Source organism: Acinonyx jubatus, chromosome C1 (assembly GCF_027475565.1).
Source record: "Acinonyx jubatus isolate Ajub_Pintada_27869175 chromosome C1, VMU_Ajub_asm_v1.0, whole genome shotgun sequence".
NCBI classification, from domain to species: Eukaryota; Metazoa; Chordata; class Mammalia; order Carnivora; family Felidae; genus Acinonyx; species Acinonyx jubatus.
Window position 1 is genome coordinate 86,981,957 of NC_069381.1, and position 12,025 is coordinate 86,993,981.

General features: G+C 35.7%; 1 long non-coding RNA gene across 2 annotated transcripts in view; it reads right to left on the bottom strand.

Moving 5' to 3' along the window:
* Positions 1-3,840: 3,840 nt before the first annotated feature.
* The window catches only part of LOC113599225 (uncharacterized), a 72,378-nt gene continuing 64,193 nt past the window's right edge, over positions 3,841-12,025 (bottom strand). For both annotated transcript variants that reach the window (XR_003419965.2, XR_008295096.1), the window contains one exon: positions 3,841-10,972. This is a non-coding gene — a long non-coding RNA (uncharacterized LOC113599225). The remainder of the gene's footprint in view (positions 10,973-12,025) is intronic.

The window sequence follows — 12,025 nt, forward strand, 5'->3', positions numbered from 1 at the left end:
GTTGTGTCCAACTTGGCTCAGGTCATGCTCTCATGGTTCACGAGTTCGAGCCCCATATGGGGCTCTGTGCTGAGAGCTCAGAGCCTGGAACCTGCTTCAGATTCTGTGTCTCCCTCTCTCTCTCTGGCCCTCCTCCCTCTCTCTCTGGACCTCAAGCTTGGTCTATCTCTCTCTCTCTCTCTCTCTCTCTCTCTCTCTCTCAATAAATAAAAACATTAAAAAATTTTTTAAGAAAATTCTTGTTTCTCTAGTCTAAACTATAAGTTCCTAGAGGACAGGTACATTTTCTCTTCTTTTCATTTTTATCATTCAAGTCAACTTCATGGTATAAGGTTGTCCTCAGTCTGTTTCTCACCATTTACTCTGAAATATTGGCACAAGCACAAAGCCACCATGTCATTCTCCCCTGAAACCTAAAAAAGTGTAACAAGTTCCCTGCTTGATAACTCCTGTTGAATGTCTAATAGGCATTTTGAATCTAATATGCCCCAATTGGAAACCTTGCTTGCCAACTTCATTAGTTTTTTGTTGCTGTGTAACAAATCACAATAAACTTAGTTACTTACAACAACACCCATTTGGGGCTCCTGAGTTGCTCAGTTGGTTAAGCATCTGACTCTTGATTCTGGCTCAAGTTATGATTCCAGGGTTGTGAGATCGAGCCCAGGGCAGGGCTCCATGCTGAGTGTGAAGCCTGCTTGAAATTCAATCTCTCTCTCCCCCCCTGCCCGCCCTTCTTCCCTACCTGCATGACTCTCTCTCTCTAAAGTAAATAAAAAAATAAAATTAAAATAAAATAAAAAAACAATACCCATTTACCATCTCACAGTTTCTATAGGCTAGAAGCTTAAACTTCTCAGGAGTAGCTGAATTCTCTGTTCAGGATCATGTAGGGCCAAAATCAAGGTGTTGGCTGGAGCTATGGTCTCACATAAATCTTGGGGTACCCATCCAAGCTCATTTATATTGTTGACAGATTCAGTTCCTTGTAGATGTATTATTACTGAGGTCCCTATTTTCTTGGTGACTATCATCCAGGAACAACTATCAGCTAGTTGTTCAGCCTAGAGGCTCCCTCAGGTCTTTGCTATGAGATCTTTTCCTCTCTCAGTTATCTCAGTTTGCTGCTTCTTTGAGGTCAGCAGAAAAGCATCTCTCTGACATTTCACTTTCCTTTAAAGGGCTCACCTGGTTAAGTTAGGCCCACATGCAATAATATCCCTTTTTATTAGTGGAATATGAACTGATTTGTAACTTAGTTATGGGAGGGATATTCTATCATATTTATGATCCCTGCTCACTCTCAAGGAAAAGAGTTTACACAAGACATGTATACAAGAAAGCAGGGATCTTGGGAGCCATCTTAGTATTCTGCTCACCATACCAACTTACATCCAAACTTCTCTTATGCAGGTCTTCTTCCAATGACTAAACTGTTCTAGCCAAAAGTCTAATAGTCTTATTTAATCCTTCTTTCCCTAACAACCTATAATCAAGATATCATGAAATTCTGTGAGCTCTACCTCCAAAGCATATGTTTGACTCCTTCTCTCTATTAATTTCCTCTATAATCTTTTCTCCATGAAAAGTGGAATGACTTTTAAATTTTACTTTTTAAATTTTTAAAATTTTATTTATTTTTAAACATTTTATAAACTTTAAATATTTTTTAAACTTTATTTTTTATTTTTTTTAATGTTTACTTATTTTTGATAGAGAGAGACAGACAGATCAAGCGGATGAGGGGCAGAGAAAGAGGGAGACACAGAATCCAAGGCAGGCTCCAGGCTCTAAGATGTTCGCATAGAGCCTGATGTGGGGCTTGAACTCACGAACTGTGAGATCATGACCTGAGCCGAAGTTGGACACCTAACTGACTGAGCCACTCAGGAGCCCCTATTTTTTAAATTAAAAAAAAATGTTTAATGTTTATTTAGTTTTGAGAGAGAAGGACAGAGTGTGAGTGGGGGAGAGACAGACAGAGACAGAAACACAGAATCTGAAGCAGGTTCCAGGCTCCCAGCTGTCAGCACAGAGCCTGACACCGGGGCTCATTGTCATGAAGCCTGAGACCATGACCTGAGCTGAAGTCAGTCACTCGACCAACTGGGCCACCCAGGAGCCCTGGAATGACTTTTATTAAAAAATACTCCTCCTCTCTCTGTGCTGATGTTGCCTTCAAGCCCTCTCCCAGCCTGATCCTTCTCCAGAAGAGTGTATCTTAACTCTCCTATTGTGTCCTCCTAACCTTTAACCCCCTCCTCCATTTTGTGGGCTAAATTACCTATATTTTATAGAGAAAACTCTAAATTTATAGAGATGAAAGGCCCAGGATGGGCCTGTGTCTGTGTATAAATTGTGCAGACTGTGAAAGAAAAAAAAATTAATCACACCATGTTATCCTTCTTTGACTTCATTTCCCATTTTGACTAAAAGTCAGAATCCTAAACAAGGCCTACTAGGCCCTATGTGAAGGCTTGTTTGAGGGGATTCTATTTAACATTTAAATGACTGACTAATGGAGAGAGCCTTGTGACCATCACAGGAAAGAATATGTCTGGCAGAGAAGGTGGTTAATCCAGAAATCCTGAGGCAGAGATAAATTTGACATGCTTGAGGAACTGAAAGAAGGGTAGTAGGACAGACCACTTGCAGTGGGAAGGAAGTAAGGTAACCATAGTTTCTGACTCTTCTAGGAAAAATAAGTGTCAGGAAAGATAATATGTAACTTGTACCAATGTAATTTAGCATTGGTTTCCTCTGTCCCTGTTTAAACTGCTGGTTACACGGGGTGCTTTGTGGGTTCTTTGGAAATCTTTGATCACTGCGGTCTTACACCAATATCTCCCTTGATGAGAGTAAATACATTCCCATTGGGTGGTTGATTTTGATACCTCTCCTTATTATCTTTTTCTCTTACAGTAGTTCCCTTTTAGACAGGACTCTTAGAGTGAGTCTAAGGCAGCTCCAAGGCTCTTTATAAATGTCCCACATCTGGAGCAGAGGAAACATGCAATCCTAATCCACTCTTGGTAGGAATGGAGTTACTTCCTACCTGCATCCTTTAATATGTTGCCTCAAGCTGCTTAAACCAGATTTTGTTGTTTAGATTTCTTGTGTCTCTGTCCCAAGTTGCAAAGGGCATTTATGCAGTTCTACTTGTATTCTATTCTTCTTAATGCCCCTCTCACTTGACTTGAGGTAAGTGAGAAGCAATCCACTACCATTCATGAGAGACTAACAGTCTTACAATTATTTTCAATTTCCTACTTTCCGCTTAATTACTGATCTTCACTTACATAAACACTGACCTTTCCAAAGCTGATTTTTAATGATGTGCTTTGTAATTCTAACATGGGTTGTTCTGTAGTTCTCTTTAGATGCTGGCAATAGGAATATACTTAACAGAACATACACTGGTACTATTATGCTGGGGTGTAGCTCCTGGCTTTATTATTCACCATAAATGTGACCCTGGTTAAGTTACTTAAACTTTCTGTGCCTTAGTTCCTTCATCTGAAAAATACAGAAAATAATAGCATAAATCTCACAGGGTTATTAAGAAAATTAAACTAACTATATACACGGGCTTATATACAGTCATATACATATCCAGCTATGTAAACACATTTACACACAAATATACACACAGCTGAGCATGTATATGCTTCTGTGTGTATATATATATATATATATATATATATACACACACACACATATATACATATATATTTATATACACATAGATACATATATATACATATATATACACATAGATACATATATATACATATATACACATAGATACATATATATGTTTGTATATATTATTTATCAGCATATACTTGTATATATTTTATACCAGTATTTATGTACAAGTATATATATATATATTTATATTCACTAATAAATATTAGACGTGGTTATCACCTATTATTTTATTGTCAATCTTTGTAAGCCTTAAAATTGAGACAAAAAAATCTCATTTTGAGATTCTGTCAAAAAACAGGAAGAAACAAAATGATAAATTTTCATCATAAATCACAAGTAAAGGATGTGTGTCTACTACACACATTGTTTCAAAGTGTTTCACAGTGTTGCAAAAATGTCTGAAATGCATATGAACATAAACATTCAAATTTATTTATTTTTTTATTTTTTATTTTTTTTTACATTTATTTTTGAGAAACAGAGTGAGACAAAGTGTGAGTGGGGGAGGGGCAGAGAGAGAAGGAGACACAGAATCTGAAGCAGGCTCCAGGCTCTGAGCAAGCGGCAGCACAGAGCCTGATGCGGGGCTCGAGCCCACAAACTGTGAGATCATGACCTGAGCCGAAGTCAGATGCTCAACCGACTGAGCCACCCAGGTGCTCCAAACATTCAAATTAAAAAAAAAAAAAAAACTAAAAAACCAAAAAATCTTTCCTTTAACAAAATAGTTTGAGTTCATAAAATGCCCTAAGAGAGTGGCCATTATTATTTTTAACAATATAATACTATATATGTATTGCACTTGTGTTCAAAATGTATTGATTACATTATCACATTTGATTTATATTAGCTCATTTGAAGCAAAAGCCATTTTACGTAGCATTATTACATTTTTATTTATTCTTATATGAAAAAAACTGAAATTAAGAAACATTGTGATGTAAGGTAACCCAGTAAATAAAGGTAATAGAGCTAAATATAAAACAACGCTCCAGCAAGTCCTTGTTTATACTGCCGGACAATGCTCCCTATCCAAGTACAGGAGTAATTTACCCACTATTTGTGATTGCACAGTATTTTGTGCATTATTTGTAAGATATATAATTAGTATACTGAAGATAAGACTTATAGAATAAATTAAAGTAACAATTCTGTTTTATCTTCAATACTTCCTTAAAATTTATTCAATGTGGGAAACCTTCCCCGCCCTTGGATGTAAAATTGGCTAGGTCTCATTACTTTCCAGCTTACTCTTAGGTAGTAAGCAGTCCTATGATCCCTTAAGACCCAAAACATTGTCTCACTTCAAAAATCATAATATATACAATCCAGATTATTAATCAATGTTTCAATAGCTATTCAAACTGAGACTTCTTCTCCTTCCCAAGGCCAAGGTCTATAGTTGGCTGCCTCAAAATAATTAGAATGCTTGATTGTCCTTTGCTCTTTTTCCTCATATGCCTTCCTCCTTCCTCACTAGCTAGCAGCTTTTTCAGATTCTTCCAGGGTCAAATAAAGCAGGAAATATAGAAGAACAAATGTTTTTCCTTGGCTGATTGTGCCATATTCTCTGTGCTTGATATGTAGTTAAAGCCCTAATTTCTGATGGGATGATTGCATGGATACTTTGGAGGTTTCCATAGCTGTGGTGTTTCATTCTCCTGGCTGAATACTCTTTGTCCAGTCTCTAATTTCCCTGGAGACTCCCTCCCACAATCTCACACTATTGGAGTCCTTTCAACAATCCAGGCTGGTCCTCTTCAGCAGCCCTTAAATGGCTTCGACCCAGCTCTCTTTCCTAAGGGCCCATGTCTGGTCCATTCACATATCCTTTGTCATAGCAGGTTCTAGGAGAATATGCTAGTCTCAAAGCAATAGCAATAATCTCCTGCCTCTACACCAAGCAGCTAGTCAGCCTTTTTTCATCCTCTAGATAGATGAGGTGAGCATCTGCCTCCAGGCTTGGGGCACCACTAGATAGCTGGACGTTCTAATGTGAGTTCAAATAAGGTTGTAGGACAATAAGGATAAATGAAGCAATGAAAAATAAAAGCAGTGAACTTAGATGTCCTTCTTTGAATTTTGTTCTTTATAATAAGTACAGAGGGTCTAACTTCTAATCCTTAAAATTCAAGTGTGCAAAAGTACTAACTTTATTTTTCTATACATAAACAATTTCTATTCTGTGCCCCCCTCCCCCCTGTTTTGCTGGGTAGTAAAAATAATCTTGGTCAATTTAGAGTAATCTCAATCATTTTAGTTACTTACCTTTGTACCTACAAACCCTTCACTGAGGTTATATCTAAGTTGCAAAGCTCTTAGTATCACATAATTAGAAAGTTTTATATGGTTCTTAATGGTCACTTCACACTAATTTCCATCATGGGGTACTTTTTTTCTCTTCTATATTTTCTGTCATTTGCCCTTGTGTATGACAGCTGCATCTTCCTCTTCCTCAAAATAACCCCTCCTACCATCTGTTGGTTCCTTGCTCCCTCCCTGTGCTGCTCTCAACTTAATGGAAAAACATACTTTTGCTCTCTAGGCTATATTAAAGGAGCAAGAGATTCTAAGAGGCTATCTTAGAGCTGTGTCTTGAATACCCCATCCATCTGTACTCTTTTGTTCCTATACATGCAAGGGGGAGAGTGTATAGATGAGGGTAGAGGAAGAGTAGGGTAGATACAAAGTATACAGCTTGACACGTCTCTAAACTCCACTTGAGAAATATCAGGTCTCTTAGAATCCCAAATTTTTGAGATTGATCTATTGTTAATTCCCATTAACCCAATAGTTGGGGAAACAAGGTACATAGACTCTCTTATCAAGTGATCCACCAATATCAAAATGCTCTTTATCCTCTGCTTCTTGTCCTCTTCTCCAACAAAAAATTTTTCTTGGTGGGTTGGGAAAACTAGTTTTGATTGGTATAGTTAGTTTATTTTTGCACCTTGGCTTTTTTCTCCTATTATTTGCTTTGTGTGTGTGTTTTAAAAATTCCTTTTTATTTTTGCATTTGAAAGTCAAACACCAATACTTTCATTTTATTGTTGTTATTCTATTGTTTCATCCCTTTTCTAGGATATAAGCTCAGAACACCCTGGTTGCTGCTAGAATTGGGGCCAGGGTTGAGAGGGGAGCGTAGGGTGGGGGAGAATACACCATATAATAACCAAAATATCAGGAAAAATGTTTCAAAATACTATATTGTTACATAATGACCAGGTTAATTGGGTTTATTAGAAAAGAACTATGTAATTTAGAGTGACAATTTCATAAAATGTTCTATTATTTATTCTTAAGTAAAAATCAATTATTTTCTGAGTCTTAAGTAATTTATGTCTAAAATAAGTCTTCTGTTAAATACTGGGTGCATTATCAATCTTGAGGCAGTTATTAAGGATTATTAAAACAAATACAAATGGAAAAATTCAGTTTCTTGCATAAAGGAGTGCCTAATAAAATGTATTTTATTAATGATAAATATCACAATCTGAACTTTTATTATTTTCTCACCCATGTAACTGAATACTAAAACCCTCAGTTTGGGGCGCCTGGGTGGCTCAGTCAGTTAAGCGTTGGACTTCAGCTCAGGTCATGATCCCATGGTTCATGGGTTCCAGCCCCATGTTGTGCTCTGTGCTGACAGCTCAGAGCCTGGAGCCTGCTTCTGATGGTGTCTCCTTCTCTCTCTGCCCCTTGCACACTTGCACTCGCTCTCTCTCTCACAAATAAATAAAATTAAAAAAAGATTTTTTTTAACCCTCAGTTTATCTCACACAATCACTGAAAGGTCTAGTCAAATAAGTTTCCATAAAACCTATGAAATACATCTGATATTAATTGTACTTGTTAAGTGTGGTGATCAATATGCCCAAATTCTTTCAAATTGGATGTTATATATACTTTCATATGGGATTCCAAAATTATCTGAACATTTCTGAATTTTTAAATTATTCAATTATAATATAATTAGGCCTAATTGAAAACCATTTTGGAAAGGATACAAGGTAAAATTATTACATATATATGTAATTATATATATTTCTGTAACTCTATGTAATATTTTTACCCTGCATGTTTTCCAAAATCACACAGACGCCCCAGCAATTTAATCTTTTTTTTAAATAAATTCTAATGTTAGTTCCTAATTAAGGAAAAACTTGAATACTGCTCTTCCTTAACACATGCTACAAAATAAAACCCCATTTCAGTGATTCTGTAGTCTGCTCTTAAGAAAATCTAGAAAAAGAGTTGCAATGTGAGTCAAAGACAGAACACTGAAATTGATTCATATTTCACAGAGATCTGCAAAACTGTGGATCTAGATTGCAGCTCTTAGCCACTAGCCAGCTTTGCCTGCATTTCCATGATAGGCTCTGTCTTCACTTTTTAAAATACTAACAGGCTTCTTGTGGGTGGGATCAAATGACTGCCCCTCTCCCTTCACCTGTGAAATTTCAGAGCCTATTTGAAAAGGGCCATTGTTTCCCAGGAATGCCAGGCCTAGTCCAGGAAAGAAAGTCTTCATTTCAACAGGAATTTGGAGCCTGCCTGAGAAGGCCAGCCAGTTAGTTTACTTGGTGAAAACCAGCAATTCATTCAAGTTCTGAACAGTTACTATCCTGGCCTTACTCTCTTACTCTTAACTCCTAAGCTTTATGACAAATGTGGGTTTTTCCCCCTAAATTATAGGTGCATGTGTGTGTGTGTGTGTGTGTGTGTGTGTATGTGTGTGACAGCAGAAAGAAATAAGTGTGTACGCAGTGTAGCATGCGCATAGGCAGTGAGCTGATGAAGGAAACCTCTCTCATCAGTGAGCTGCAGCCATGAGTATGAGACATAGGTTCCTCTGTTCCAATATCTGCCCGTACAGTTACAGCACTTGACTACATTAATGTGACTAAGCTCATATGTTTAACAAGCATTTTGAAATAGGTTCCCAATAAAATATATTTGCACAAGAATACAAAACAAAGATATAATACTTGCATTCAAGACCTGGACAGAAAGCTCCTGTCTGAAGCATATCAAAAATAATTTCTAAAGTAAAATTAGGACCAGAAGCCAAAATAATACATTGTTTTAAAACAAACAAACAACAACAAAAACAAAACATCTCGTACAGAGATACAGAGTCACATCTTTCTTATTACAGTCTACAGGGGCTGACTATGAATTTACTACCTAAAATTCCTACTGTTTAGAGTTCTCTGACATTTTCCACAAAATGACTTGAACATTTTCCAAGATTTGTTCATTCTACTAATCAGATATTTAAGTTCACAGAATCCTTATTAAGAAAATCTACTGCTGCCCCTCAATAATTTCAAAACATCACCCAAGCATTCAAATAGACTAAAATGTAAAAAAAAAAATTAAAAACAATAATAATGTCAATGAACTTGAAAGCAAAACACTCACCCTTATGTGTGTTTATTAGCAGAGAAGGAAGTAGTGATGCCAATACAGCCTCAGGATAGGATTTTGGAAATATTTTTTCAAGGCGAGGGCAAGCAGTGTTAAATAGGAACTTACATTAATTTCTTCATTCACAACCTTCATTATGGAAAGCTTTTTATTTTATTTTTATTTTATGACTCTTGACACAACCCAGGTTTAATCTCTCATTTAACAATAAAGTACCATTAGTTTGTGATAAATTACCATGTAATTATTTCCAAAAAGAATGTTCTAATATTAGAAAACAGAGTTAAACAAAGGCTAATCAAGTCAAACAATGACATTTTTTTCTTTGCTTCTCCTTCGTCAGATGTTTCCTGTGATCTTGTGAAAAACCTGATGTTGTAACATTATTAGTCATTGGACTTTAGGAAAGATGGGGCACAAAAGGAAGCTTGTCCTTTTGAGACCTGGTTTTGAATCGGTTACAGACGACAGAAAAATACTCTTTTGTGGCTGCTAAAGTTCAGGAATGAATTCTGGCAGTCTTACCCAATTCCCTAAAGCAGAGTCCACATTACCAACATCTAATTGGCAGGCTTCGCTTGTAACTCCCACTAGGGGCCAGGGTAATGAATGGATTTAGCAAAGGTGTCCTGAGTCATCTGTAGAGTGGCTGGTCTGGACACTGAGGCTCTTCCTTATAAACTCCCCAGACATGTCACTCAAGGAAAAGAGAGAGGCCTAGGAGTTTGTATAACAGTGACAGACTCGGCAGTTTTATTGAATTGTATTCCTAAAATGCTTATTTTCTTTATTTGATCTAGAAAAGCAAAGGAAATCTTAGGAAAGAAAACATTCTTGTTGGATCACTTCATTCCTATATTTCCATTCCAAAATCTTTTATATTTGACTTGAATATGACTATAGTTGAATGTGACTTCCCCTAGGCCTATGACAGGTTATTTTTTAGGTAGTCAGGGAAGAAATTTGGCCCATTTTTGCCTAGAAAGCAAAAGATTAAGGGTGACCCAAAAGTCAGATTCCTACTCTGACAAGGTGAGGTTCTAAGAATAACATTATGTAATTTCTTTTTTAGTCCTTAGGCTTGCTCTATGAGGATTTACTTTCATGCATTAAGTAACTTTTATTACTATATTATTTGTTTACTCCCTCCAGTTCTATATATATCAATAGCATTAAATATTTAATATTAATTCATTTTTATCTTGTTAAGTCTTTAAATCATTTATGCCAAATTCTATCTGAAATATTTTTATATCTGCCTCTTTAGCAAAGTTCCAACAGTCTCCCAAATCTGGCAATCAAGACTAAATACTGACTACACTTCAGTGGTAATACTACTGTCTAGTTGAAATTAGAGAAGTAGGGAGAGTTGAGAACAAAAACAAAATGGCAGTCATGCCAAAAATAATGACTGAATGTTGAAGAAAGCACTCTCACTTTCTATCAACAGACTTATGAAGAAGTACTATTATTTATTTTCTTAGCAAACATTTTCAACATTGATTCCTCTTGAACTAATTCATAAGGCATTGTAATCTAATAGTTGCACAGAATTATGTCATGAGATCATTTTCATCCTTTGTTATGTTAAGTCCCTTCTCTTTCTTGAAATAACCAATGAACATATACACTACATATACTACATTTTTTTAAATGAATAAAAATATAAAGAGAAGTTTCAATAACAAAATCCACATTGCAAAGTTAGGTGCTTTGAACTTTCTCATCACCTTACCAGGGTTTCCGCATGGGCAGCCTAAAAGACAACTCAGCAACTGAATGGAGCTGCAAACAATGGCTCCTTCACAAGTGGGTCTTTAATTGATTACGGCTGTGTTTATGGAAGCAGAAGAGAATTTACACAAGATGACAGATTCCCTTCATTTTAAGGGGGTTTTACTGGCATTCGCGTGGTAAGGGTGGTTTCTCTATTGACTAGTCCTGCTCTTTCCCCACATATACCCACCTGATAACTACCCATATGAATGAACATTAAAAATGATTACTTTATACCACTTTTTATTAGAAATATCTCCTCAGGTTTTTGTTTTTAATAAAGTAAAATTTACACTTTATAAGATATAGCTTGTGTTTAGAGAATCCAAACAAGGTCCTGCTTTCATCTATCTTTTTGCTGTATATTCTTATAAATATTATACAAAATATTAGACAAAATAAACAACAGAAAATTCTTAAAACTAAATTTAAGGGGTCTTTCTTCTTTCAATTTGTTTAAGAAACTGCAGAGATGGGAAATTTTAAATCATATGATGTGACTCTCTCACCCAAGTAGTAAGATTTACTTTCATCATTTAATTATCTAAAAATTTCTGATTTAAATTTTTGTTACATTTTTATAATGTCTTTATGCAAGGGAGTACTATGGTCTTTCTAGTAATTTGGGGCACACGCAATTTCAGATTTAGCTATATTAACCTGTAATTCCAATATGCTTTTCATTTGTCTGTTAATAGTGACCTCTACAGGTCTACTATAACAACAACATAGTATCTGTAGGTAGCTGCTCTGAGTCAAAGGTTTATCCAATGAAGAACAGTGGTATAATTGTAATATTAAGTTTAAAATATTAGACGCACTGTGCCAGTTTATATTTTAAATCTTTAAACCCCACACAAATCAATGGGTTCCATAAATATCTGTGTATTCCAATTTAAAAACAAAGTGATATCTGACAAGGTCTTAGCTGATTTATTCAAAAAGATTAATAAATTTTGATAACTCCAAAGAAGGAAAACCTAAAATGTATGTTAATGGCAATATTTTTGTTATGTAAAATTAAGGAAAAAAACATTATATTATGGGTATGACTTCTTTTTCTAAAAAACGTGTGAACATGAGTTGATATAAAAGAATAAATCTGTCT